Below are 26,605 nucleotides of genomic sequence, written 5' to 3' on the forward strand. Positions count from 1 at the left end.
TGTGTGTGTATGTGTGTGTATGTGTGTGTGTACTGCAGAGAGCTGGATCCTGTGTCAAATTCCCACAGTTCTTAAAATAATGTATGTGTTCTGGAGGCGTGTTGTTACACGTCCTGCTCCCATCATCTGTAGTGAAGCTGCCAACAACAGGCTCCCATATAACAAACATCTCTGTCACCTCAGCAGGCCTCAGAGCCCAACCACTCTGCAAATTCCACAGCTACCTAATTCAAGGGACACTTTTATTCTTACATATGTTAACTTTGCAACCCCCCCCCCCATCCTATGTGTATCTCAGATGAATCACTGTAAGGAACGCTAGAAAGGAGACAAATCTATATCCAAAATGTGAGAAAATAAAAGTCTTAGAGGTTGTTTCATTTTTGACCACCCTGATGACCAATGTAACGTAAAAAAAAATAATTTAAGAAGAATCACTAAGTCTGCCTGAGTCTGCCTTCAAGGATCAGTCAGCACAGCCCCAATCCTCCGTGTCTATTCACTCGGCCGGGCGTGGTAGTCAACACTTGGCAAAGTCCAAAATCCCAGAGGTGCAGAAAGCTACTTTGTTGAGGAGGACATGTAATCCATTTATTCAGTCATACGTGTTTGTCTTTTGGATCCTTTGTGTCACTTACACTGTGCTTGTTTGCTTTGCATCATTCCCAATGTTAGCACAAACTTCTCTATTTCTATTACCCAAACAAAGTGAGACACTGTGGTTTGGTTACGTAGGCGCAGAGAGGGATTTGGCTCATCCCGATGCATTTCATACAAAACAATAGTTGGTATGAAATCTGTTAATACCGGCCCACTCGCTAATATCCGAGCCCTAGTGCTTTTACATACAAGGATTGGTGGGAGTTGATATTGTGCCAAAGCGGTTCACAAAAGATGGTTACAAGTTTGTTTTAGAAATCCTAACTTACTCACACATGAGTTGATTGATAGCTATGCATCTGAGGTCAACCATGAACCACTGCAGGAGTCACCTCGGCTCAAGAGTGCAAGGACAATACTGTACTTCAAAGAGGGAGTCCAAATACTGTCTAGAAGGGGTTAAAAACTAATAACGTAAAAATTATCAAATATATGTACAAAATGAAAAATTGCAACCAAACCATAAAAGACACAAAATGATGATAACCTGATGAGGTATTTTGTTTTATCAAAAATACACAATAAAAAATACTGCAATACTTTTCTTAAAATTTAATCTGAATGAAAATAAACCCAATGTTATTTATGTGAAGTACAATAAAACTGGAACATGTAGAATTAAAGCTGTATCCTTTCACTGTTATAACCAGAAGCAAATAAATAACGCAGCGATGCAGTTCTCAATAATATTACAGGCATTTAATGATGTCAGACATTAGGGCTGAATAACAACAAATGCCGTGTTATCTGAGGCAAGTATTGCTGGTCAAACCAAAATGGTTCCAGTTAAGTGCTTACAGCTAAAGACAAGGGCCATTATTTTTTGGAAGTCCGGGGTCTGTCAGGTCTTTAGAGGCAATCATGCGGCCATAAACATGAAACCATGAAAGATGTTTTAAGTGCATGTGTGTGTGGAGGGGGGGGGGGCGCCAAACAACAAGAGTGCTTTAGAAGAGGGGATGAAAAAGGACACGGCTCATGTTGTCGTGTTTGAGGGACAACATGGTCAGGAGGGTTCAAAAAACATGGCTGTGGGCTGGAGAGGGGGAGAGAGAGGGAGAGGAGAGGAGAGAGAGCGAGAGAGAGAGATGTTGCTCATTAGTGCTCTTGATGCTGCGCTGAAGGAGAGCAAGTTCACTGGAGGACAGTAAGACAAATTACTTCCAATACAAACCTTACAAACATCTTTTCAAAGTGGTACCAAATTGGCTATACAGTATGTTTTAAATTCATTATCTATTGTGTCAAATTCAGCTTCCATTGCTGTAACGCTTCCCTCCGCCTGCTGTGTCACACACATGTATAAACTGTTTGTGCCTGTCAGGTAGTTTTCTAATGAGACAGTAAGTTCCATTTCCAAAAAGCCAATCAGCCAGAATGCAGAGTGACAGCAAAACATAAATAAAATAAAAAGCGTAAGGAAATTGTTCGCACACCGACGTTTGAGTCTTGTGATGCATTTTTCCTTCTTTTAGATGAGACGCCCTATTTTCTGAACATCTGTGTGGCATATAGACGCAGATGACAATATTCTTTATCCTATAATATGCAACGAATTAACATAGCTGCCATTGAGAAGTATAGCAGACGGTGCCAAAGACAACACACAAAGCCCCGACCTTTACTGGAGATTCAAATCTAACGCAGACTGAAGTCAGAATGAGTTGAAACCTTCAGCAATGCACATCACAGGCCTGAATGAATCAACACGAACTGTCCATCACTAAGGCTGTATTAATGAGTGGGAGAAGTGTCACACAATTAGTATATAAAAATCTTAATTTCTTGCCTGACTCCCTGATTCAGATCTCATCTTTTCCACAATGAAAAGTAAAAAAAAAAGAAGGAAGAAAACAAATCTGTCATTGCACTTGTCACTTTGTGGAACGTCAAGTACGGGGAATGTATTCAAGCCTTTGGCAAAGTGTGACCTTTTAGGGAGGCCTGGCCACAGCTTCCCTAATTAACCCGTCCTCCTCATGCATACAGACATTCGTATCCACACACTTCATTAGACAGACACGGAGATCAACACATTAATTTAATCTGCATAAATGCAAATGTCCTCTTCAGCGTCCTGAACATTCAAGATTGCACAGTTAGATCACTACCCTGCACACTGCACACAGGCCCTGGAAATTATCTGGAGAACAAATCATATCTGTACAAACTGCTTGAATTTACTGTTAAAAACACCTTAAATTAGAAGAGTAGATTTAATAAATTGGCATATAGTACAAACACAATACATGAATGTATTTGGACAGGACTAATTTTACAAACACAGCAAAAGTACAAACACACAGAAATAGTAAGATTCCCATAGATAACACAAATGGATAATATCATATAATATAATATAATATGATATAATATAATATAATATAATATAATATAATATAATATAATATAATATAATATAATATGATATAATATCATATCATATAATATAATATAATATAATATAATATAATATAATATAATATAATATAATTATAAATAATATAAAAATGTTATTGCTTTGCCAATACTGTCAAAATGATGTCACTCCTTCTTGGTTTGATCATTAACTACTTGAGACAATGAACACTTGGGCTTCAGCTCTTCATCAACGACCTCATTAAGAAAAAAATACACTCATTATTGGTGCTAATTAACCCACTTCTAGTTGTTGTTCTTATGCTTAAGCAGTCAGAGATCAGAGCACTGACAAGACTGTGACAGAGTCCAGCGTGACAAGCGGTGCAGGACTACATCCTGCAGAACATCAACCGTGAAAACCCGCCATCATTGGATATGCAAAATAAGCAAACACATGTTTACTCTCATAGACCCCATCACCATGCAGACAAGAATGTGGACAAGACAAAGGGAATCTAATTGAAGTTAACAGGAATATGTTAAGTGACACAGTGAACATGTCAAACACATTCAGGTGGTTTAGAGATTTTCTTTTCTGGGCTTAAGTTAAATACATCATTACTTAAACAATGTGTGAAAACCTGCATGTAAATTAATTGCAGCGAATGGAAGGAAATGTCACTGATGTATAAACTAAGTCAGTAAGCTAACTAAGTCAAAAGCAAATGTATACAATGCTTTGATCACTTTATTCATCGGTCCAAAAAAAATTTTATACAAACAAATAGCAAACATGTCACACAACAAAATCTTACAATTGAGTTTAATTACAGGGATTTACAATATTAATAACAATAATTCCGTTGTATCTAAACCTGATATGTACGTCGCTTTGGATGAAAGAATCTGCTAAATGACTAAATGTAGTGTAAATGTAATAATGATAATAATAATAATACCTGTCCTTGTAATAACAATAATAATTATAATGATAATAATAAACTGACCATGCAAATGACTTTCACCTTTTCACCAGCCAGATGGCAGTGAGCTCTGTTAAAGAGTCTTTAAAAAGTGCCTGAGTGGCCGTGGTGCCTAAAAGGCCTTCAGCCTCAGCGCTGCCTCTCTCTCACGTCCTGTTGTGTGAGTGGGGCCCTACTGTGGTGCGTTTAACAAGTTTTCCCCTTTTAAAGACACGTTTAAACAAACACAGCTCTTTTCTAGGCCCCGCCAGCCTCCCTTTGAGTCTGGCACAGTGTGAAAAGGTGGAACTGGGCTCTGGCGGTTTGTGTGCCGCAGCGGGGAGAGCGAGCATGCAGGGGTGAGAGAGCAAGAGAGGGGTGGCGTGTACGTGTGTACGTGTGTGTATAAGACTGTGGGCTTGGCCCTGGGTAAATAGATGGGATTTCACAGAACGAACGCTGGATGAATGGGTCTGCCTGCCTGGAGAAGAGAGGTACTGGGACTGAGCTCATTAGCCTCCTACAAACAAGACTCCTGGGTGCAAAGGATAATAGTGGGCAGGGCCGCCCCTGGTCTCGGTACAAAAGGGGGGCGTCATGAGTGTGTGTATCCCTGCTGGGGTCCCAGTGAGATGGAAATGCAGTAATTGCCATGATCTGGTGAATGTTCAGCTCCTCCCAGGTTACACTGGCTGATTCCAGCTCTTATGGCACTATGATGCATCATGAGGGGGACAGGGGCCTCTGGCAGAGCGGTGACACAGAGGCTGGCCCTCCACTGAGGATTTACAGCTTTCTGACTAATAGCTGAGGGAACCACTCACATTTGAATCCTGATTATGAATCGTGTTCATGCATGCACCTGAGTCTGGGCAGATTGACCGGAGAGACATTGGAATGTTTCCCTCTGTCTTGAACATCAATTATGAGAACTACATTTGTCTTATTTGTCTTCTAAGTGTGGAAAAAAAAGAAGGAAGGCCCAGGCATTACACTTGACAGCACACCTTGACATAACAACCAATGTCTTACACCTCAAGCAGTGGCAAGAGCAAGTAAACACTGTTTTCAACAATTAATGTGGTTCACAGAGCCTGTTTGTGCGTCTTCAGAAAGGCTAACAACAGGTCGTATGCACTGACAAACACAAAGTACCCTAATTGAAGTTGTGTGGTCATCGTTTATCATCGGACTTTAAGGAGTGTGAATAACCTCTCTGCACCCGACGAAGCCTTTTCATTCATCATGTTAAACCAGAGCGACGTGCCTGTGAGTTTGTTCTCTGCTCCTTTGGCAAATCTAATTTGCCCGCTGTGTGGCAGAGCTAGGGGCTGTGTTTCCAGTGTCCCTGCCCTGAGACAGAGATGCTCTGCTGGACTACACTAACCTGGCTTGGCAGCAGGCGTGTGTGGAGTGCCAGGCTGAAGGGATGGTGCGTGTGTGTGTGTGTGTGTGTGTGTGTGTGTGTGTGTGTGTGTGGACACTAGCATCAAAGTAACACAAATGCGGTAGCTGAATCCTCATACCACCTCTCATGGCGCTCATCAGTTCGTGACTTGTGAAAAGCTCCGATGTGCGGATTGTAAGCGAGCAGGACATCCGTCACAGGTCCGCTCATGAGACTCAGTGACACCTGTCATCACAGCTTATTCTGAAGACCTGCTACACGCCACCTCCAGCCTCGCCTCCCCTCGCCGTTTGCGACTTGGGGGGGGGTTGGATCGGAGGAGGTGGGGTGGATTTATAGATCCCCTATTTCTCCTCTCTCTGTCCCGGTAGCGAGGTTAGAGGGCACAGCGCAGGCGGAAAGCAGGGCGGGAAGGAGGGAGGAGGACGGAGGGATGAGAAAAGCGCTTGTCCTTCAGATCAGAATGCTTCTCTGACCCTGTGGCTACGACTTCCCTTCCCGCCTGACTGCATACTTGGGACAAAGGGGCTATGTGTGTATATGTGAGTGTGTAAATGTGTGTGAGGGCTTGTTTGATCATAACATAGGATACTTCAACTACTGAACAGCAACAGTGGAAAATAGCTGAGTACATTTACTGTAAGTACAGTACCTCCATACAATTTTGATTACAATATTTATTCCATTTTGTGATCTAATGTACTTTTTACAGGACAACACTGTACTTCACTCCACCTGGCTTTAGTTACAAAAGTTACTTCATTGGCTATTGTATTGCCTTTGCTCAGTAAACAACACATTGTTCTAATTTGATGCATTGTTGACAATTTTGTCATTGTGTAAAAGTTTCAAAATCACATATGAGGATTCACAAACACACACAGACATAAACTCAAATGTGATACTTCCATTAAATTAAACTTTCATTGTTGGGGTTGTTGTTTTATTTATTCTTAAACACTCAAAACTGCTGAACACTTAATCTTTCCTCTTGGTACTAAAGGAGGCCATTAACATCCACTTCAAATGTATTCACCTAGATAAATACAACTGTAATGGCCAGTTCATCGTATTTGTTATTATGACACAGATTTATTCAGTTATTTATTTATTTCCATGGTTTATTGCCCAGTAGTTCATTACTGCATACCAAACAGCACAGGGCAGATTGTGGGCCGCGTACGAGTCACAGTACAAAAAGTAGCAGAGAGGGAAAGAGAGAGAGAGAGAGAGAGAGAGAAAAAAAACCTTGTTTGGTTCAGAAACCATTTAACAACTTCCCCTGGAAATTGAAAGAGGAAATAGTTTTGGGCTGGATTGCAGTAGGGGGGGGATGAAGCACATATGAGTACCAGATGAAGAGAAAAGGCAGCCAAGCGGGACTGACACAGAGAGAGAGGGAGAGGGAGAGAGGGGGGGGGGGAGAGAGAGAGAGAGAGAGAGAGAGAGAGAGAGAGAGAGAGAGAGAGAGAGAGAGAGAGAGAGAGGCGGTGAGGGCAAAGGACTTGGTGTTTATGAGGTCATTTACCAAACTTGTGTTTTCAACATTTCCTCCCCACTTTAATTTTTCAGCTTTGTTCTACTCTAATTACTTCCATCCTCATGTGAGAATATGTGTGCATATCTGTTTGTGTGTATATGTTTGTGCGTGTGCGTGTGTGTGTGTGTGTATATGTACTCCACTGCAGAATGACACATGGACCGTAACCCCTTGTTGTAAAAATGTTCCAGTTTTCCATGTCGGGGTCGTGTGGGAACAAGAGAAGAGTCGGAGTCCATTTCATCAGCAAGATGCTCCCGCAGAGCTCAGGACACAGGGAACATGTCCACAGACGGATTGATGCTCCGGTTTGTGACATCATTCACAGCGACAATTGTGCAAAATATAAACAAGGACAGTGAAGGGAAACTGAGTCTCACTTACAACTTCATGCAAACTTTTATGCGCTTTATCACCACATTTTACATTCAAATGTACAAAATCAACACAAATGATTCACCAACATAAAAAAGATTTTATATTGTGTTTTGTGCATTTTACGTAGAATTCTAAATTATTAAAATATCTGGCAATCATAAACTCAAATCTTTTTTTAATTTACAGTATAATTAGACATCATAATCAACTGTGTCTGTTGAAGCATGTATACCCATTAGTTGAGTTTTAATACTGATGTTTTTATTGCACTGTTGCTACCAAGCTACCAAAAACAAACATCATTGATGACTCACTACAACTGATTTTCAAAAGAAATATTAAAACCAGCAGCTGGACAAGCAAAGGCATCACTTAGTTTATTAGTCATTCTTTCCTTCTGTACTCTCAGCCACCACAGACGCAGAGTTTGCAGGTGTGTCACCACCAAAGTGCTCAGACATGTCAGTGTTGCGCAATGTGGCATTTTGTTGCAAATCTAATGTAACAATGTAGTTTACAGCTCGAATATTGTTGCTGAGACAGAAAGCCTCCATGTGATCTTATTTCCCCTGAACCTTCCACAGGCTGAGGGGAAATGGGACAGCGAGGACCAGAGGGGACACAGTGATGGTGATGGTGATGAATCTGTTTGGCCAGGGGGGGATCTTGACAGAGTGAAAGTCTCTGTCCTTAATACTGCAGTGTGAGAGCAGGATTCGGTCTTTTTTAGGCAAGCAGGCCTGAGGGGACAACAGCTAGTGTCTGTGTGAGTATTTATAATCCTTGCTTTCATCTCCTTTATCTACTACAACTGCACAAAAAATAATTTTAATTTTTTACTTTTCTTGGAATTTGAAATTGTGGAAAATGCTAAAATGTTAATATTACAAGGCTCTCAATACAAATACAAAATCCCAAAGCATAAATGCAGCTTTTTTACATTACCGTGTCTCAATTCTCTCATTTTATGACAAACTCATTTTTATTAGAGTTGAATATATGTTCAGATGTAAACAAAAATTAATTCCCTAATTGAGACTGAGCTTCTGCTTGGTGCCCAGTTCTCTTTCTCACTTCAAGTATTTTGAAGTAATCTGTTGTCAGAGTCACAGAGCTGTACACTATTGGCTGAGAGCTCTTTTCTGTCACTTGATCATGGCGGAGCTTGCGTTCTTTGGCCTGCTTGGCATCGCGGCTGCTCATTAATGACTCACGCATGTGTTATGACATTCAGTGATATTTGCATATTCATTTGTGACATTTCTGTATTTTTTTCTGCGTGCCTCTGGTGTTCCCGCATTCTGGGGCAACAGTAAATATAGTCTCTCATATGCGGGTTCGCCGAAACTGAGTGGGCAGCCCACTTGATACTGGTATATCGTAACCTCTTTTGGCTGAGTCTTGAAGGAAGGAGGAGGAGGAGGAGTGTTCATGGCCCAGTAAGTCAGGCTCTGACTCACTCTGGCTTTAATCATTGCGGCAGATATGCAGTGTTTGTATGCAAAGCAGTGGATGTCGAATGATGTTACACAGGTAAGGGGGGGGGGGGGGGGGGGGAGAGAGAGAGAGAGAGAGAGAGAGAGAGAGAGAGAGAGTATAAACCATGTCTCCTTCTTGACAGCTGCCTAGAGGATACACATTCCACTTTTAGTTTCATCACATAAGGCAGTAATTATAATAAATAGGTGCAATAACTAAGTATGACTGCACTAAGGCAAACAATTTTACATATTCTATAAAATATTGCTATATACTACAAAACATTGTGACACGTATCATTGGAAGGTTCATGACATTACCAACAATCTTAGGTTGTGCTATCATGTGACAAACAAAAAGCAGTTGTGGGAAATAATCCAAATAATGGCCAGTGGACAGACAAAGGTTGAAATGTGGGTTTGTCAACATGCAGCGGGGAGAGAGAAAAAGAGAGAAAAAGAGAGAGAGAGAGAGAGAGGGAGAGAGAGAGAGAGAGAGAGAGAGAGAGAGAGGCAGACAGAGCCGAAGAAAGAGAAGAGAGCAGACAGGAAGAGGAAAGCCAGAGTCAAACTGTGAGCTAAGGAGGTGGTGGGGTTTTTCTGTGTGTGCTGGTGTGTGGGGTTACAGTTATGGCCGTGAGCATCAGCCCTGCCACTGGGAATTACACACATGCAAAGTGTGTAACCTGCCCAAACGCTGTGGCACAGAGCCTGGGGGAAGGTGGGGGGTGGGTACTCTGCTTCACTTCCTCTATTCACTGTGCGGTGCCACGGAACACAAATCCACTGATTAGTTCACTTCATACTGCTGCTTTGTTGAATATTGTGTCTCAAACTGTTATAGCCGGTTATATATTTGCATAAATCATGATCAAGCACAGCACAAGTATAGAAGTTTCATTCACCAAAAGTAGAGGAGAGCAAATGCTGCATATAAAATGTAAAGTAGAGGCTGGCCTCAATGATCAGCTGATATTTGCTTATTGATTATATAATGTAAATATCAATGTTCATGGAAACAGAATTAGAAGTACTTAAAGGTTTTACAGGGAACATTCTAATTTATATCTATCATATATATATATATAAACAAATGAAACCTTACTTTAATTGTTCAAGTTTATTTTTTGTTAAATTTCTGTTTTAAATTAAAATAAATATTACTGATATTTCTTTTATTATAAGCGTGATATCAATATTACCTTATTTAGTTCTTTTTCTCTTACTGTTTTCTTCTTATGCCCAAACTTGCAAAGTGCATTGAAGATGTCAGACACATGCATTACATACGTTCTCTAAAAGATAAAATACATATAGAATTCTGTCCTAAATCATATCTCCAGATGAAACAAACACAGGCTTTCATCTCTCTTCTACCACAGATGCACATTGCAGCCATCTGTCAATACTACCTGCTTGTGTGTAGCCACCAGAGAGAGAGACATCTTAGTGGTAAAGTCATTCTGCCGTAAAGGAGCAAATCAGGCATTTCTCCAATAACGAGTTCAGTGGGAACTACGGAAAAGGCTGTTGTCCATATCCTCCGAAGAAACTTTGAAGTTACTGCGAGCGCGCTGCGGCAGTATTGCTTCGCTTTGCATGTCATTGGCTTTAAAAAGGCACGCTGGGATATCCGGCACCACTAATCCAAGTATGCTTCAAATTGTAGCTGTGGTAATTGTTATTAAAGCAAACCCCAAGGCAAAGATCTGCCCCATTCATTAGAAAGTTTCCTCAATTAACACTACCCACAGGGCATTGGAGAACGTTCTGAGCAACTGCCAAGGCTACGGTCTGTGTCATGACACCACGGTGACGACGCCTCTACAGACATCTTTATTCTGTCACAACGTATAGACTGAATGTTTGGATATTCTGTGGTAAGTACTTCCTCCATTCACAGAGAGAAGAAGAAGAAAATATTAAATATCTAACGCAGAATACATAATATAATTAGACAGAGAGGACAACCTTAAACCTGAGAATATTACAGTCTGTCAGATATCTATAACACATTTGACCCTATAGCCTACAAACCTGCATTTCTACAGTGGAGGCATGAAGCAGTGAAGCGGGGAGAAAGAGAGCCCTCTGCTGTTCGTAAATGTCAAAGTGCTCAACTCCTTTGCTTCTAAACAACAGCCTGTACCAGCGCCACCCTGAAAGTGCTTCAACAAACGCAACATACTTACAAACAAAACGCGCCATGTGTTAATCTTACGAGCGAGTATCCGCTCAGTTGTAACTAAAATGATGTGGGCTTGGAACACATTTGGCTCTAATTGTTAGAATTCCAGGCTGAGAGCAGGTTAAAGCAGGGTCAGCGGTGAGGGTCAAAAGGTTTAGAAGTTACCTGCATGACTACCGTGCTTTCATTCTTTCATTCCACCTCCCTTTCTTGCTCCTACACACACACACACACACACACACACACACACACACACACACACAGAGTCCTGGCTCTATCCGCTCTCTCCATTGTCATGTATAGACGCTAGGGCAGGGCTACAATATGCAGACAACATGCCAGGCTAAGTGACGGGTGTGGTGAGGTCACAAAGATCACCATCTCCTTTAATTACCCAGGTCCTGGCCCATCCACTGATATTTTGGTTTACGTGTGTGTGTTTACGTGTGTGTGTGTATGTGTGTGTGTGTGTGTGTGTGTGTGTGTGTGTGTGTGTGTGTGTGTAAGGGGGTTGGAATAAAGGTCTTTCTCTTACAATATGCAGTGGAGAGACCCCCTTTTTTTTCCAGCATTCAAACTTACAGCTAGGTTTTTGTAAGTATTTACAAAAACCTAGCTAGTTTGCTAGAGAGGAGAACCCAAAGTGCCCTGGGCCCTGCGCCTCAGGGACCTGCTTCTTCCCACAAAGCGACTGCAAACACTAAAGCAATGGCTCGTCTTACCTGATCTTTACTCTTAGTGCTCGGAGGAAAGAACACAGACAGATTTACCCCGAAGCCCTGTGCTAATTATTTTGTCCTACAAGCGTGTATGAGAAAACACAATTAAACGCGCTAATGAAGGTAATGTATGCAGGTACAGTATATTCTGACACGACTCAGTTGCATCACATACAGGCCGTTGTTGGATGAAGCCAATTTTATGGCACTTTAGATTTACTGCTGAGTTTCCCTCGTCTCTCTCGTCCCTCTTTTCCCCCCGAGGGCTTCACCTGTGGAGCGCACTCTGTCATTAGGCCATAGGAAGGAGATTTACGCACAGTAAAATCACAATAAAAAAACGACACCCATGGTCAGCAGCTGTGGCGGTGTAACGTGCGTACATACTGTAATACTGCAGTCGGAGGCCAGTATGAAGTTCATTCTGTACAGCACATGTGCATCCCTCTGCATTTGTAGCACTTTAAAGTTGTCGAGTGGAGTGTACGCTGAACGGGGGGAAGAAGAAAAAAAAAATCTGTCTTTTATGTTAAGCGAAATTCACGCAACGGGCCCCCCACTTCCACCCATGAGCAAACCGAACTAAACAAGACAAGACGCAACACAATTGGAATCAGCCACTTTCTTTGTCTTCATGCACGGCCTCATATGCACGGATACTCATCTGGTAAGGATTGCTTTGAAATTTAAATACATAATTTAAAAATGTTACAGAAAAAAGAAAAAAAGAAAGGCAAAGCACAAGAAAGAGTGTACTGTGGAGGAAAACAATAGTGTGCTATACACAGTTTGGATCGTCACTGTTTTAAGTTTGCTCTTGCGGCAGTTATCTGTCCAAAACTGGTAGTGAAGTGGGGGAAAGGAAATAAGAGGGTCCATCCATTTTGTTTTAATCAGCGAGGGAGAGACAAAAGAGTCAAAAAAGAGACAGTGAGAAGACGGGGAATAGAAGAAGAATAAAGAGAAGGGAGAAAATGACACGGCTCTTCTTCCTCGGAGATGCTCTCGTGGCGCTGCTCTTTTGTTTCCATCTTTTTTCTTAATGTCACATCTAATCAGCATTGTCAAACGAATGCAGCGTGGCCAGATACAATCCCTTTCAGCTTTTGTTTACCATAAACAACATGATAGGCATCACAGAGGAACAAGCCCCGAGGCAGAAGAGTGTAGGGTTAACAAAGACCAAACCACTCCAAACATTGCTTAAATTACGACTAAATGACCTGCTGAATACCTGTATGACTAACAGCTCCAGCACGGGTGCAGGGTTTACTCATTCATCATCATGGCTCTTTGAAGTACATGGAACATATAGTGTAGTGCGTATTATGTATGGCTGTATCTGCACACGATTATCCTTCCAGTCTGTATGTACAGTGCATACAGTATAGGTTTTATAGGTTGCATTTTGATGTACATTTTACCATTTTCCGTTATATTTCTTAATTCTAGTCGACTTACTGTTATACCTCAGTGCTGCAGCTTCCCCACATCTTTAACAACGATTCTCAGGAATCCAAAAGTGGTTGTTTATGTGTTGTGTTTTTATGTAAAACACCAAAAAAATGAACAATAACAAATTATCAATATTTGTATTGGCATCAAAATCCAGTATGGGCAGGGCTCAATGTGGTATTATGGTAAATCTGATTTTATATATATTATTTTCATGATTTCCTCTGAATTTAGCAAATTTATTTGGACGATACAAAGTACCACAATATACCAGTAACAAATAAAGAAAATAAAGTAAGCAAACATCAAGGAAAAATCACCTCACAGCAGGAAAGTGTGTGTGTCTGAACATGATACACACTCCACAAGGAAAGGCCATAAGTATGTGGAGGTTGCATGTGAATTTGCAAGTCCGAAATGATTCATAAAACAAGAGTAAATGTGAAAGCATAAGCATTGTAAACATCAAGAACAAATCTGTGATGTGTGTCTGCTGAGTAGGGCTGCTATTGCATGACTGGATAGATAAATACATACATACATACATACATACATGAGGGAGTGATTCAGTCTTCAGTGAGAGTTCATTGAGGCTGTCGGCCGTCGTCGTGTGACTGGCTTGAGCGTTACCGGGCAACTGACTGGCAGGTGGATTATGCAGACTCTTAGTGTAGAAGGGAGATATTAAGAGTGAATTCAATCTCTGTGAGAATCTCATCAATCTGAGCCTCCTCACAGCTGCGTGTCCCTCAAGTGAACCAGGAAGAACACTCCTGAAGTCCATCATGACTTAGTTAGGATCATTCAGTCTCATTTTAGACTTTGAGAAGATCCTTCAAAGGAAAATCACTTTGATCAAGTTTCATCTGCACCACATTGTTAGAATTGCTTCATGATAACTGCTCGTGTTCTGACTGTTAATGAGTCTGACACGTGTGAGTGGATGCTTGATCCAATAGCACGCAGCAAACTTTCCAAAAATACTATGTTGATATAAATCAGCAAGTAAAATGCTTATTTAGAAGTTTTTCTGCACAAATATAACAGTAATTGTCGTGTATTTGCATTGGAATAATAAAAGACGGTGATCACTGCACTAGAATCGAGACAAATTACACAAAAACTCTGTAAAAAATTGCTGTAAACAAACAAACAAAGTGTCATATGTTGTTCAGCAGAAACAGCAACACTTTTAAGTTCATTTCAACAAGTGCGCTTTTATTTTCATACATACTGCATTGCACAACATTTGCCCACAGGGACTTTCTTGCAGTGTATGGCCAACGTGATGTTAATCTAATGTTTTCATGAAAGGAAGGTAAATATGAAGAACATGTTTACAAAGAAAAAAAGGAAAGACTTGTGGTGAGAATGAAAGAAGGACCAACATAGAGGAGGACAAAGACAGAAATGAACTCTTTTTGAATTAAAATGCGGGTCCGTAGAATACACATGGACATCAATGGCTCATACACACAAAGCTGCAGACGTTTCAGTCCAATTTACCGCCAAGCAGAGTTGTTTTTCATGTCTTGGCCATTTTCTATGAAACGTCAGCATGCAGACTGGCGAGTGATAGCTGCTGTTGTTTAAGGTAAAGAATGTTCAGTAAATGTTCATAGTAAATGAAGAAATAGTGCTTTGTGGGTTTTCTTATGTGGAATAATAATTATATAAATCATTCATATGTGACACCAAATCCTGAAAAGTGCCAACAGGATTAAGGACAAGTTGTCAACATGCAAATTTCATCTTGTTGCAGTGTTCTGGCTCAAGTCTAAGTGAGAGGTTTGTCATGTTGAACGCAGGCACGTGTTCATGCATGCAATGTTTGTGCCACTCTGATTTGACTTCATCCGTTTTAATTACAGAGGCGGCGGGTTAGTGTAACCACTGTTGACAGAGCACAGTGGTAAGCTAACCCAAACAGTTTCCACTGCAAATGAGCTGCACTGGAGAGGAGCCAAAACCTGAGCAGGGTGTTAAGACTGAGGAAGGATGAAAACGATCTACAGCCCAAGGGGTTACTGCTGCTGCTGCTGCTGCTGCTGCCATCTATGACTTATTCACTCAGAGCAATTAAGGAGCCCCGGATTCAACAGAAGAAGGAGTCACATTCTTTTGTACGCAGAAAGAGAGAAAGAGAGGGAGACAGAGAGAGAGGAAGAGAAAGAGAGAGGGGTAGAGAGAGAGAGCGTGTCAAAACTAGATCTGGCTCAGACAGAAGGAGAGCTGTCAATAACCTGTATCCCTGGTTTCTCGCCGGCTTTAGAGTGGAGCCGCCGCTCATCACCCAGGACTCACAGGGTAAAGATAATTTATTACATAAGTATACAAAGCAGAACTCCACTATGCACATCACGTGAAACATGAATTGTAGCCGTTGCAGGAACAAAATTGCAACAGTGTGCCAGCTCACTAATCACTCATCGTCCTCACAAAGCAGAATCTAAACAGGTATGTTAGTCATTGTGGGGCCCAGCTTTTGCTTTGGCACATGGTTTTGGCTTTTGTCCCCCCCATTTAACTATAAATAAAGAGGAGGTTTTGCTGTGTTGTCACAGGATAAATGGTGGTTGTTCAGATGAGAAAGGCACATTACCAGACTCTTTTAAAGCTCTTTCACACCAAATCCTTTGTTTATTTAAAAAATGGGTTTCTTCAAGAGGGGATCAAACCGCACCATGAGTTTTCGGGGGAGTGTCATCAAACGGTACTGTAGTTTACTTGGATTGTATAGGAAATCGCGTAGAACAGTGGTTCTCAAATGTTTTGAGAGAAACCAAAATATCTAAGTATACCACCTCAACAAACAAGCTACCAAATCTGAGGGAATAAACAAATATACAATCACGGAAAACCCAGCATATATAAGGAAGAAGGGAGGTCACAAGAGCATTAATCACAGTACAGTTACGCATAGACCTATTATGCGAGGCTGTGAGATGACTAAGGCGCGGCCATGACTTGTTAGAGCGTGGGAATGAGATAAGACAACGGGCAACAAGCAAGATCTTGTTTTGATGGTAACCTAATAATGAAGTAAGAGACTCCTGAAGCAGCACTGGGACCCTGACTACACAGACCCCCTGCTGTCAGGGCGAAGGGGGAGGGGACAGGGGGGTCAAAGCAACCCTGCTGTGTGGAGAGTCTGTGGAGTGGAATTATCATCATTTTCAATGTAATGGGAGGCATGTGACACATTTGGAGACCCACCTGTTTACATCCTGTCTTGTGTTCAACCATAATGGCACAACTACAATCACATGTCATAGACTTGCAGGTGCTGCTTTAATAGGCCAGGATGGGGTGTGTGAATGTTGCTACGGCTGGGTTCACAGATTTGTTTGTTTGTTTGTTTGTTTCCTCCTCATGTGTACCATTACCTGGAGGAGTTATCATCGATTTCATTTCTTTTCTGTTTTAAAAAAGGTAAAGAACAGCTGTATAATTAATTATTAATGTCAACAAAGCCTTGGGTGTTTGGATACGGCAAATTTCACCACACATGCTCAGATTTAGCTGAGTCATACAAATAATAAAGCTACACTGATTCCATATGCATACACCTGTGGCATCTCAAGTGTGTTACTCAACCTTCAGATCAAATAAAGCACAAATCAAACACCATCCCTTTAATAAACATGTGAACCCTGCAGAACCCACAGACACTGTATAACCGGCAGATGGAGCAGAGATAAGAGCAGCCAGTCATAAAATGAGAAAATCCTCCTGACAGTTTTTTTTTCTTCGTCTGGGAGAGCCACACCCTCCACCAGCACCTGTCTCACACTCTTCAGTTGTCTCTTTGACAAGGTCAAGATGCGGCCCTGCAGGCAGACAAGCAAAAGCAACAAATGCTGCGCCGCTGTCACTGACGACCAACGGGCGCAGGTGAGAATGTGGTCATTACGTCATTTACTCATCACTTTATCTGCTAATCAAAAGAAGCCACAAAGTGAATCAGCCCCACCAATGTGTAACCTATTATTATACACACACTGTCCACACACAGTCTATCTATCTATCTATCTATCTATCCATCTGTATCTCTATCTGTATCTATATATAATGCCTGTTGATTGCACTGTAATTATGCAGAGTAAAATATGCTTATAATGTTTCTTCTATATTCTTACTGAAGTCTACGGTCCCAGATAATACTAAGGAATTAGAAACACAGCATACAGTGTGTTAGACATTCAGAAATGTCCAAATAATGTTACATTAATTATATTAACTACTCACTCAGAGGTACTAATGAGTACAGGATTGGAAAACAAAATAGTATTTTCTATTCTAATTGACGGTGGCATATCAGTGTGTTGACATGATTAGCAAGTCTCTGTTTTTGTCAAAGGTTTGGATGAGAGCTGCATGGTGTTGACAGTGATGAATCTACTGGCAGATCGCCGCAGGCACGCTTTGAAATGTCACTACGAGTCGAATCCCTGACGTGCATCATCTCGCTCTCTCCCCCTCTCACTTTCTCTGGTTTGAAAGAATTAAGACAAAGTATTTAGTTGCATCTTACAACTGCAAGAAGAGAGAAAACGGAACTGTAGATATTCTTGTGCACACGCTTCCTTGCCTGTCACAACACAAATGATCCAAAACCTATGAATAACTAGCAACTTTTTCAGACCTAATTCAGATTTAAGGATAATATCACAGTATGTTAACAGTATATTTACGCGCCTACAGTCCATCTAATGTATTCCATAACATACAATCAGCCTGGCCTCCTCAGGACTTGATTTCACGGCAGTTCTGCACAGTAAGAATCCCTGACTTTTGACCCGTACATGCTGATGCCACAGGGGAAAAGGCTGTCAGGACTCTGCATGTTGCCCGCTGGCCTAAAAGAGGAGCAGTTTATGGGCTGTATAAGACAGAAGAAGAAGGTGACTGACCAGAGGAGAAAATGACACCCTCACTGCTACTTCAGTGCTGCAGCCTTCAGCGTCTCAACTGCTCTCAATATCATTATCTCAAACTAATTTCATTGTTCTGCAAAGTCTATAAGTAGCAGAGACCTTGTATCTTGTGTGTATCATCCATCAGTTTCTCTACTTAACCAGCCTTCCCAAATCTCTCCATTATGTGGGGCTTAAGGTTTATTAGCCTTATGAACCCTCTACACATCTGTAACTTAAATCTAATGCAATGCAGCAAATGAATTGAACCCCAAAGCCTTCTGTTAAACAATGAGAACCAAGACTAAAATAGTTCTATAATACTTCCTGCGTGATTGAGTTGAATTTTGTCTATCTAAAATAATTGCACTTACTTCGTACTTAGATGTATGCAACACCTGTAAGTAACAGTGACGGTTCAGCTCTAAGTTTACTCTTATATCCTATAGGTGCATGCGGAATGTGCAGACAAGTATTTGAATAATGGCGCCTGTGACGAGCAGAGCGTGTACACGATGCACACTGACATGGTATGTTGAGGCCCTTAGTAACAAACTGAAAATGTGACACCTTTAATAGACCGTGTGATATATACGTGATCATGACTGCAGCTATAATATGTAAAGTTTAAATCATTATATACTGTAGATGTTGTGATAATGCTGACAAAAAAAAAAGAGGTGGAAGGTAACTAAGTAGTTTCCCAAGTACAACACACAACTTGAGGTGCTTGTACTAAAAATGTACACATGCATTGTTTGAGACTTACTTTCTACTCTAGTACATGTCACCGACGGTAGCTGTAACACACCTGGACCTGCTACAACATGTCCAGGATTTTCAAATGTACTTTTCCTCCTTGCCATTTCTAAAGCAGGTCTACTTAATTATTTCAAAATCTGAATATTTGCTTCATGTTCAAAAGCAACAAAGTCAAAGGTTCAATCTCTGCTACAGTCCTTGTGCATGACATAGAGACAGACGAGCACATTGGAACAGTTCTCTCACAGATGCAAACAATGACAGAAACATCAAAGCACAGTTCACAAACTGGAGCGCATCCAACATTGTGTCACTGCGGTGGTGAAATCTGAGGCTTCTTCTGACGACCGTGATTGTTGCAGGCAATCAATAACAGCATCTAACAGGTTAATGTCGGGAAGTATGCAGGGAGTTAATTAAAGGTGTGAAACGGTGACAGAACGCTGATAGGTGCTGCTGTCACATGTTGACAGGTAATTGGAGCAGGATTATTCAGGCACTTGGACGTCTGAGAAACGGAGCTGAATACAACTCATTAACACGCCGTCTTACTACTGAGGGAGTGATCGGACGCCGTTCAGGCTGGCTGGGAGGTCAGGGGGCTGATACACCTACGTACTGTGCGTGGAGTTGATGTGCTTTTATTGGATGCGTTTGTGCTGCAGCATGTTGCATCAGCGGCATTCCTGTTTGTGTCACCTTCTCCGGGGTTTATCTGCTATTTTATGGCCGATGCAGCCCGAAAGTTGGAGAAGTAGAAGTGGTTTCCAATGGTGAAATAGAATGAAAAACCTTTGCCGAGTTGCTTTGGAGCAAGGCTCACCTGTAGCTGTTCCGGGGTGAATTTGTTTTCCTCCCTCTGCAGCCACTCCCCCATGCTGCTCCTGTGAATAAGAACAATGATAATGTGTCACAGATTATGTCACTTACAGTCTTAAAAGGAATGAATGCATGACTTAATAAAAGCAGCAACACACACAGACACTCCCACGCACACATTTAAGCATTCTTCTTGTGGAAACTGATAATGGAGAACAAGTGAAACCATTTTGTACAGAATCCAATGTAATGTGACATGAATACAATTTTTTTTTTTTCCCCCCATTTTGTGTTTTACTTCATGTTTTATTATCAGAGCCAGGAAATGATGTGCAGGGCAAGTGTGTCAACAAATGATTCTAAACTTATTCTAATAATGATCAACTACCGGGATAACATCTGCGATATTTATTTTCATTCCTTTAGTCAGGAGGAGGCCTGAAAGTATTACAGCAGCCATGCCATTAACAAAAATAAGATCTAAGCCTTTGTGTAGCCTGACCAGGATGAAAATGAGCACTTGAGGCTCTGGTGCCCTGTAACCACCTCTGCAGCTTCCTCCTTCTGCAACATCCCATTTTCTAAAACCTCTCCTTTTTCTCACAAACTCTCCACCCACCAGCTCAACCCTCGGGGCTCTTCCACTTGCTGTTTTAGTATGAAAATTAAGCCTATGTGTTTCCAATAAATCTTCCTGACTAATGACGCCTTTGCCAGGTGATTCATGAGTATGCTGACAGGTCAAATTGCTGGTGTGAATCCCTGGCACGGCATGAGTCGGCCCCTAGCCGCCTTTTGGCCTCCGGGCGAGCAGGGTGGGGTGGGGAGGAGAGGAAAGGAGAGGAGACGAGGCAGGAGCTGCAGGTTTTAACCCTCTCACCTGCAGTCTGAGGTGTGACCCGCTGCATTGTTGACACACTGAGGAGATCAGCTATGTTTACATGTGTCTTGTGTGTTTAAGTGAAATGAAAAAGTGAAAGTGTCCGTGTCAATATGTGTAAGATTAAAATCTAAGCCACACACACACACACACACACACACACACACACACACACACACACGTTAAGTGCGGATGTGTGTAGGTTAGAGTGTGTATTCTACACAGCATGAAAAGGAGGTTTAAAAAAAATTATTTACGAGATTTCACATAAATGCTAGCATGCAAATCCCATGCAAACATGACACGTGTCCTGCAAGCATGTATGCTGTGTAAAAAATAACCAAAAAAGACAAAAGAATGTGTTTAGCATCTCTCAACCTCAGCCTACACACATACTGTATCTATGCTCTTTAAACATTTACCCTGATCTCATTCTTGCAATCTTGTTATCTAACCTGTGCCTTTTCATCCTGGGCATATTAAGAGAGCTATTCATGTCGATATGGGGTTTCACCCTCTGCCTGGCTGACTTCCTTGTTTACATGTGACAAATTGATGTGAAAATCATAGTCAGATGAGCGCTGGCCATTTGGAAGCCATTAGGGCAAACACTTATGATGAAGTGGCTTTACAACCTCATAAGTGTCTCTCTGGTTGCACATGTAATGACCCCGACTGTGTAAACCAGTGTTGTGGCTGTTAGAGAAAGGTTTCTGTGGAAAGATGGAGTGCTGCAATGTGCCACAGCCGGAGCTGCAGCCGGCCCGGAGAAATGCGGCTCGGGGTGACACACACTCCAGTAGATCTGCAGACGCTGTGACAGGTCTGCTTGTCATACTGGCCCTTTAATTGATTTCATTCATTTTAAGCAAACCTTTTGGACTTAACTGCTGTATTTTGAGGCGTAATTGATCAATTATCAGCAATTAACAATGTGGTGCTTTGTGTTAATACCAGGCAACTATTTAATTCAAGTAAAATACAGGAAAATGTATTTGAATCTGTAACATTTTGACTAATGTAATCTAATAAAAAGCAACAGTCAGCAGAAAATGTAGACAAGAACTCCACTTGCCTTCTGTTTTCCTCTATACTTGCTGTAGTTTGGGTATAGTATTTCTCTGATGCATCGTGTGCCACTGAGGGATTTGATTTCGTGTTTTGGAACATTTGTTTACCGACTCTCCTCGCTTCTCCTCTCCAAAGTGGTCTGTAGAAGGAGAAAAATACTCTTATTGTTAAATCCAGCGTTTCCCCTTCATATTTTTCCAATTACTGGTCGTTCTGAAGGATTTCTGCCTCATACTGAAAACATGTTTCCACTAAAATGCTTCTACTACCTCCACTGTGTCTTCCCCTTGTCTCATCCATTCTACGTCTTTATCTATGTCTCTCTTGGTGTCTGTTTCACCGCCTGTGTCGCTCCTCCTGTCTCCCTTGACCCTGACTACCTAAAATGTCCCGGCTTTATGCTCGGGCTCTTAGCTGGCGCAAAAAAAAAAACTGTGCAAAGAACCCTAATCCTCCCCGGGGGTTTTTGTGGTCCACGTTCCCAGAGAGTAACAGACATAACGGGGACATGCTGGAACAAATGACAGAGTGAAATGGCAAAGACTCCAGGCATTAGATGTGCAGATGGGCACAGATCAAGGAGATTGAGAAAATTACGCAGATCTACAATCCCGCCACAGTGGCGCAGCGACGTGGCTTCCTCTGCAATGCCACCAAGACTGCATGGCTTTAGCTGTCCACAAAATGCATAGATTGTTTTCTGGCCGGTGAGGATGCTGCTATAAGTTATACACAACTGCCATGAAAAGATGCAGCTTCATGGAAACTGATAGGACAATCACACCGCGCTGTAGTCGGGGAGTCTCACATTCAAATGACCAGAAGCCACTGAGTTTAGAAGAAGTTTAGAAATGACTTCATTTGCCTCATCATGCTGAGAAAGGGACAATTCAGCCTGGACACTGTATGCTGAACCTTAATTCCTCCCATATATGACACTGAGAGTCATGTAAGAGCATATAGATGTATAAACTGTGAACTTTCATAACCTGATTTACTGATCTATTATAAGATGACATCAGTGTTCTGTGACATTCAGCTGCTGCCAAGATTTCCTGTCGTCTCCGCTCACGCCTCTGTATCTGTCATTGCTTCTGACTGCATGATGGCATAATCAAACATGCAAAAATAGCACCAGAGCGAGGAGAAAAACCACTAAAAACGCACACACACACTTTGCTCAGTGTGTGTTCCTCTCCTTCCGATACTTTAATCTGCAGAAACCTTAGAGACAGCAACAGGCCGCAGCGAGAGACAGAGAGGAACAGAGAGAGAGCGAGTGAGCGAGCCAGGGAGAGAGAGAGAGAGAGAGAGAGAGAGAGAGAGAGAGAGAGAGAGAGAGACGGGGAGAAAGAGAGAAACCACAACCACAGAGCTGTCAGAAAGCTGGGAGTCATGTCCAACATTTAACCATCAGAGCTCTGTGCTGAGACTAAATGGGGTGACAGTTGAAAGGGGGCTGGGTTGGTGAATTCTGAGTCATCGCTCTTTGTTTCAGCCTCCTGGGAGGTAAAGGGACTTATTGCACATTAGAAGAGAACAAGTCCTTTTCTGCTGCATTTTGTCCGTTCTTTCTATCTCTCCGCTTGTGAACATGAAGCATAGCAGTGAAACTCAACAGAGCAGCGAGTGTCAGAAAGGCAGGAGTGTGGAAACCAGGAACATATTTTGTCTTGTATAATTGGAAAACATGGATTCAAACACTTAATACTTTTCAAAATGCAATGCAAACTTTTCAAAAACAAAATGTTTGTTGAAGGGTTTTGGGTCTGGCAAGCCTTCCTCCTGCCCCTGCCTCCTCCTCTTCTTCTCCTCCTTCAGTTATGTCTCTGCCCTCATGACTCATCTGGCTTCTCCGACTTTCCTGTGGAGATCATCTTTCTCTGCTTTATTTGGCTATAATGCTCAGACTAATAGTAAAAACTCTGCAACCAAATAACCTCTTGGTTGTGTTTTCTTCTCATATTTCCTCCTAAGAAACGCACTGTCTGATGGATGAGACAATACGGCAGTAAAATCTGTATATGTATGTATTATTTGGTCTATTTTAAAATTCTGCAAGACATTTTATACGTTCCATTTACATAATTGAGCACATTGCTGTTAGATGATCTTCCCCTATAATCACAGTATTTCACCATTTTCATTGAATTCATTCTTTATTTCCTTAATTTTTCTTTTTTGCTCCAGGGTCCAGAGGGAAAGTCCATGTTGGAACTGGACTCCGGGGTCAGATTCAGCCCTTCCCATGCCTCAGGCCAAAAACATGACCTGTGACACCAGAGCTCATCTTCTGGACGGGACTCATTGTCTTGTTGGCTAATTAGATATCACCTGCTTCACCACCATAAACATCTCAATCCTTAGTCTTCCCCTCGCTGCAGGTTGCTGTGCAGACTGGTGACCTGTGCTCAGAGGTGAGACTCTCTCTCTGTTTGTGGTCACAGCCTTTTATTTGTTCCATTTTCTGGGAAACGTACTGACAGAATTTTGAGTGAAACGCGAGAAACAGAAAGACATGTTGGACGCATTTTGTCCAGACTTTTGTAGAACATTTTTAACAATTGTACGACCATGTTTGATGACAGACAAGACGCGTTAGGCAATTCATACAAAAAACACAAAAAACAAATCAACCGAGAGGTCTTCTTGGCCAATATCTAAATCCAAATCCAAGCCAATATCTAAATCACTGAAATGTATCCTCAGACTGAAACGGTGACTTGATAGAGTTTCATCAGTCGCTCACCCTGCAGTAAGAACATAGCAACGTCTCTTGAAGGCAAATGTGAAAAGAGGATGGTGAGCTATATATAATATGAATGAGGGAATGTGCTTGTACGATCCGCTACACAACATGTAATGCTCTTAGATTAGTGTACACACACACACACACACACACACACAGTTAGGAAGATTCCAGTTGAATAAGTAAACCTTGTTGGTGCGTTCCCTTCAGCAATGCTTGTTTGTGACCACACGGTCACAAGAAGAGTATGTGTACACTAGATATGTGTGTGAGACAGCAAGAGAGACAGCAAGAGAGACAGCGAGAGAGACAGCGAGAGAGAGAGAGAGAGAGAGAGAGAGAGAGAGAGAGAGAGAGAGAGAGAGAGGATTCATGTCTCTGAAGCTCCACTTTTAGTGTTATGGTTTGACAAATTGTTTCACCTTTAGTAAATATACATCTCAACATTAAGGGGCCGAATGAAGCCTTCACACACACCGTACTAGATCTTATCCCACTATTGTTTGCTTTTATCTTTGTGTTTCTCCCATTCGTTTTCTTGCATGTTCTCAATTTATTTTTTTTTTTCTCAGAACACACACATACACATCACAATAAACAGTAACATAAAGACCAAATTCTCAAATCATATCATTTTACCCATGATAATGAGCCACAATTCCACCAGCAAACAGACCATCTGTGAATCCCTGATGGCTGCCTTCTGCGAGGGAATGGAGGCTATTGAAACGCTCTAAACGGACAGCATGGGCATCATTATGTCATGTAAACAGGCCTGGCATCAAAGGATCCAACATCACGCACTCTTGTGGTTCAGCCTGGGTCTAAGCAATGAGACCAGAGCCATGACTGTGCCACTCTGCTCTCTATAGGCCACAACGGCTTTCCCATAGTGTGAGAGCGCGACTCCAGGCTGCCAACATTCTGACAACCACACTTATTACATTAATTATTCTGATGTGGTGATATCAAACAAACTAGAGTCGGAAAAACAACGGGACGCAGAGGGACTGAAGATCGTTCTGTTCAAAACTAATGTGAATATAGAGCCTGCCTGCTAATTGGTATGAACTCATACATGCAGAGGGCTCAAATTGATTTACAGCCTTTATTACACAAATAAATGACGGCACCTGAAGAGGCACAGCTGAATAAATCTGTCATGGAAGAATCTGCGTTCTTACTCAGCGCAGGTTATTTATGAATACACAGAATCTGTAATTATTCTGTCTACCAGATTCATCTTAGTTTACCCTGGTTTGTTGTTTGGTTGATGTGAGAAATCAATGGAGTTTGGACAAGGAAACAACACAATACAGTTTGAAATCAAATATGCACATATACTATCCATGCTCACATTGTACTCGTTCTGTTGTAAGACTACTATGTATTTAATATTGTTTTGTAAATTCAAGTTGTTCACAGGAGAGCTACTTACTTCTTACATGTGCAGGAAAGAGTTTCATCTTGTCCCACATGGATACTTCTGGGTCTGGATGTGATGCGCATACACGCTGCCAAGACTTCACACGGTCCAGCACCTTTGAGTGAAGTTTTAGAAACATAAAAGAGATTAGTTACCTGGAATCAAAACATACTTAAATAGTTCACATACAACGTCTCAGAGGGCTTTACAGGCCCAGAGCTCTCTAAGAAGACAAGGAAAAACTCCCAGAAAACCTGAACGTCTAAGGAAAAGGAAGAACCTTGAGAGAGGCGACAGGCAGAAATTCTTATTGAACCTCGATTGGAGGAAATGATACACGCGACGGCATCAATCTCAGCACAAACACAGTCACGCTGTGCACTTGGAGAGAGAGAGAGAGAGAAAACCTGAAAGAGCCCCTTTCAGTCCACTGAAGAATCTCCAGCAGTACAACCATCAGCAGACAAAGATGAAAAAGGACCAAGTGAAAGAGCCAGATGAGTGTTGAGTATACACACTTTATGCTCCCAGGAACGATGTTTGATCCCTGAGTGTACGGTAAATGTAGCTCAGCATGCCTGGAGGCCTGAAGCACCTCACCTTGCTCTCTCACACACTGATAAGCTTCTGCTCCAAGGCTTGTTGCCATTTCCACAGACTGCAGAGGCTCCAGGTGAAGGCCAGCCAGACACTCACCAGGCTGTGGATGTTACAATTACAGTGCGATAGTGTTTTAGCGTGGGTGTGTAGACAGAAAGAGTTGTACACAGCTCTCCCTACTATGTGATATCTAATGCTGTAAGCTGTACAGACCTGGATCCAATAGCGCTGCA

This window comes from Genypterus blacodes, unplaced genomic scaffold (assembly GCF_046128005.1).
Source record: "Genypterus blacodes isolate CSIRO-AG114 ecotype Tasmania unplaced genomic scaffold, CSIRO-AGI_Gbla_v1 ptg000017l_1, whole genome shotgun sequence".
In the NCBI taxonomy this organism is placed as follows: domain Eukaryota; kingdom Metazoa; phylum Chordata; class Actinopteri; order Ophidiiformes; family Ophidiidae; genus Genypterus; species Genypterus blacodes.